The sequence below is a fragment of the Gadus macrocephalus genome, chromosome 8 (assembly GCF_031168955.1).
Source record: "Gadus macrocephalus chromosome 8, ASM3116895v1".
Classification (NCBI taxonomy): Eukaryota; Metazoa; Chordata; class Actinopteri; order Gadiformes; family Gadidae; genus Gadus; species Gadus macrocephalus.
In genome coordinates, this window is record NC_082389.1 from 15955711 (window position 1) to 15960710 (window position 5000).

The window sequence follows — 5000 nt, forward strand, 5'->3', positions numbered from 1 at the left end:
CAATGTTTGTTTTCCTATTCTATCTTCTAACTTCCTAATATCTCGGGTCTTGGATCGTGATATACCATTGTGGGTGTGTGTGTATGTGTGTGTGGACAGTGTGTGTGGACAGTGTGTGTGTGTGTGTGTGTGTGTGTGTGGACCCGCTTCAGTCTCGGCTGCAAGGTTTAAATTCCACCAGTGTTCCCTATTGGCTTTTATCAGATGCAGCCAAAAAACAGCGCTATAAGGAGCTTTCAGATTGCTTTGAAATAAAGTAATACTGTGTAAAAAAAAAATGATATAGTTAGATCACAGTGTACTGCCCTCTGCCCATACTTATAGATACAGAAGATACATATCAAGAATATCTATGCATTTGTTCGTGTGTGTTTGTGCGTGTACGTGTGCGTGCATGTGTGCGTGTGTGTGTGTGCATGTATGTGCGTGCGTGTGTTTACTCGTACCACCCGCCCAATAGAGCAGTGGTGCCAAACTGCAGCCGTCTCCACAGCACTGCAGCAGAGTTGTTTACATCCAGATGGGCACAGCCTCAGACAAAATGGCCGCCGGTCTCTGCCTCTGCCAAAGATGGCGGGCGCGTCGCCACGTCGTCTCGCCGTCTCGTGCGTCCACTGGCTGTTGGTGGATGCAAATGCAGTGTAATTGCATTTGCATACGCACTTCCATTTTCGTCCGATTCTGCTGACAGAGCTAATTGCCCTCATAATTGCAGAGCGGGTGCGGGGGCAGCGCCTCGTATAACGGTTCTAACTGATCGCACGTGTGTTTGATTCGCTGAGATTTTCATGTTGATTTGTTGGAGAGCGGGAGAACCAGATACTGATCTTGCCGTGCCACACGCGGTGCTTGCTAGCGTTTGTACTTTATTCTCCCATGCAAATCTGAAATTGTGCAAAAAAAATAGGACAGAGGGCTTCTAAAATCGAATTCCATTATGTGGTTCATGCCGCCTCCCACACTGTGCACATACACACCCCTATAGCATGATACACATGTAAAGACATGCGCTAACAGATATCACACACACACACACACACACACACACACACACACACGCACACACACACACACACACACACACACACACACACACGCACACACACACACACACGCACACACACACACACACACACACACACACACACACACACACACACACACACACACACACACACACACACACACACACCAATTCTTAATTTTGGTTGTATTCAAAGGACGTAGGAACTTCAGCCAGACAGACCATAATAGACTCATTATCATTCATATCAATTGTGCGGTAACAATAGCAGTGAATTGTGGAGTGATTATTTTACTACAAAGATTTGGCACCAAAATTCTATACAAAATAATGGTTGTTTTATTTATATATTTCTATATATAATATGTTTTGGACTTTTAGATTTGGAGCATCCCTTAAAATGTGTAGATAAGATGTAAAAAATGTGTGAGAAAACGGCACAAAATAAGTTAGATATAAAGATAAAGTCTGATTAGATCTACATCCTCAATCGCCTAACTTGCTGCAGTGACCACATCACCTGTCTCATATTTTGGGAACAGTGGGGCAAAGAGAAAAGCACATCTAGAATGTTCTTCCCCGAAGGCTAGCATGTGCGGCCGCATTGTTGCAAATTAATTGCGCGGGTCTTGACTACTCGAGCGCTAATTCAATCTGTATACCGTCTGAGCAGCTTAGCCACCGAGGAGCGAGCGCGTTCTGCATCCACCGGTCCACGCAGCTGCACTCCTGTACAGTGAGCCCCACTGTGGACAGCAAAATGGCGGTCACGCGAATCACGGGGTCGTGGGAGCAGAGGGGGAAAGGATTTTTGGGGTGTCTGGTGAAGACAGAAGGTTTTTGGGGGTCTAGACTATGGGGGGTAGGTGAAGAGAGGGAAAGATGGAGTGGGGGCGGGGGGGGGGTGTTAGTGGAGGGGTTATTATTTGGGGTAGGGGGGTCCGTCTGGTCTGAACACAAGCTATTAATGTGGGAGGGGCTTGGGTGTGGGGGTAGTGTGTCTGGGATTGTTGTCGAGGTCATTTGCATAGTTAGGGTCGCGATCAGTGCTGCCCAAATGATTTGAGATCAGAGAGATTCAGTGGTAATGTTCTGCATGGTGTTACCACGCTTGCTGATCAATTTTACATAAACGTCCAAGCACAACTGCATTTTTAGCAGAATAGACACAAACGCCATCAGCATGCTCGGACATTAATATTCTAACAACAACAGTATCAAGGCTCCTACCATCCTAAGGCATGATGTTGAATTTGTCATTGGCCAATGAGGGAGGTTGAAGATAGATTCAGCCAATGAGAAATGGCAAAGAACCAGGAAGAGGCGAGGGAGAGAGAGTGGGCAAGTCATGCGTTTACCCTTGATGTGCCAGAGAGTACACACAACACCATATGCTTTCACAGGACTCTGGAAGGAGAGAATAGAGAGTGAGCAGGAAGGGAGGGGTACCATGGATATAATAGCATTATCGTATATATTTTAGCGGCTTGGCCTTCTGATTGTAACGTAACATTGCCGTATATTAACCTTAAAAAAAAGGCAATGCAACATATGTTCAAATATAAATAAAACCATAGCAATCCTACTTTATTTATTGAATTGTTGGCATGGTCTACATATTTATGTCAATTATTCAATTATTCAATTATTCAATTATTTCCTTGAGATATATATTCCAAGGCTCGTTAATAAAATGCAATAAGCGATGGTTGGGACAAAGAAATCACGCTGCACGCTCAAAAACCAACCCATAGCCGGGCAGTGGATTTGTGTTTAAGTGGGGGGAGACGTGTAGCGGGGAGGCTATCTACACAATAGATGGATCCATCATGCATTGTAGGGCCTGTGAGGGGAGACTAGTGCTGGGTTCACAGACAGACTGAAGAGGGCTCGGGGCGTGGGAATGGAGAGGAGAACATATGCAGAACATTCGGCCGACGGCTAGACTGTCTGGGCTGCATGAATGCTGCTGCAGCAGGTGAAAGAGGAGCCCGGGTTCAGGGGTCAAGGCCACTGAAGGGGCTGGCTGGCGGGTGTGTTTGTGTGTGTGTGTGTGTGTGTGTGTGTGTGTGTGTGTGTGTGTGTGTGTGTGTGTGTGTGTGTGTGTGTGTGTGTGTGTGTGTGTGTGTGTGAGTGCATATGTCTGTGTATACCTGGGTTTGTGTGTGTGTGTGTGTGTGTGTGTGTGTGTGTGTGTTTGTGCCACAGACCAATTAGAAGGCAGAGACACATACAGCCAACGGATGAATTTGTTATAAAACTTTGAAGACTTTTACGACCATAAATCTGCAAAATATATACAACACGTTTTCAGGCTCATTGCTTTAAAATAGCCCGCTATTTGTTGTTGTTTTTAGTGGAGGGGTAGGGACATTAATATCCAGTAGCAGTACTCTACGCTAACTTACGACGTGCATTCAGTCACAGTTTGGTGACTAAAAGGTCAGGATGTGACGTCCCGTTAAATCACGGCGGCGTTACGGGACCATTTGCCACGGCAACATATCCGAGGGATGTCTAAGGTGCTACAAGCACAGTAGAGTTATATGAAGCCAATATGAGCAAATCTTGCCGGCTTCAGTGGAACTGACACTGCACTCTGTGTGGGTGATTCAGTGCCCCAGAGGAGTGGGGGACGACCCGGCTCTTGCGGGGTGCAGGAGTTCTCTCTCAACGGGTGGGGGACGTATGGAACAGCTTCTTCGACGAGAGGCTGCTACTCGACAATATAACTTTGGACAATGACGGTAACGTTGACAGACAGCTTCCTCTGGATACCTAATGGAGTACTTCCTCTCAGGCCCAACACTCTGGATTGATTTTCCACGTTGTGAGGGCCTCCGCTCTTCCTTCTTCACTGCCGCCGATATTTTTTTTCCCCAATTAGGACTTAAAATACGAATACACCCAGGCTTGTCGATGACTATTGATGCATTCACTTGCGTCCTTCTTAGAGCTTGCATTCAGCCTTCTGTGAAGGAGATATTTTGGCTGTAGTTTTCCCCTCTCGGCGAACAGCTTGTTTAACAGTTTAAATGCACCGGCTATTGAGGGGTATTATCAGTCATCATATCCCTTGAAGGGGGAAAGCATTACCTCATCAGGAACTTTGCAAAGGAAAGGAAGTGAGTGAATGGGCGAGGGAGCACGGCTCTAAACTCTCTCTCCCTCTCCCTCTCGCCTCTCTCTCTCTCTCTCTCTCTCTCTCTCTCTCTCTCTCTCTCTCTCTCTCTCTCTCTCTCTCTCTCTCTCTCTCTCTCTCTCTCTCTCGCTCCCTCACTCCTCCCCTGCTCTATGGCGGTTCCTGTAGGCTTCATTAGCTCTGCAGAAAGGGACGGCTCTTCCATGTCCTCTCAAAAGATCCATAGACCTGTCTCAATGTGTGTGTGTGTGTGTGTGTGTGTGTGTGTGTGTGTGTGTGTGTGTGTGTGTGTGTGTGTGTGTGTGTGTGTGTGTGTGTGTGTGTGTGTGTGTGTGTGTGTGTGTGTGTGTGTGTGTGTTTATATGTATGCCTTCCCATTCAGAGGCTCAGTGGGCCTCATAGTCTCTCACTCATGCCTAAAGGAAGCTGAGCATTGACACCTTTTAGAGACTCGTATCTCTTTCTCTCTGTCTCTCTTTCACTTTCTCTCTCTCTTTCTCTCGCTCGCTCTCTCTCTCTCTCTACTCACAATCCGTCTCTCATGCCTCTTCTCCTCTCTGCTCACCTGCTATTCATTATTGTCCATTTTATTATTCTCATTGTGTTTCCCTCTCAGACACTCTCAGATCTAGAACAGTAGGCTTCCACTGAGAAACGTTTGCATAAAAGAGGAATTGAGTGTCTTGTTTTACTTGCAAAAGCGATTCAGAGTTTTGTATTTTCGTTTTGGTAACACCTTAAACAAGAAAAAGCAGCTATCGCAGTCATTCATTGTTGGGGAAAAAGGTTTGCAGAACATTATGTTCTAATTTTAAAATCATTGAGGTTTCACTG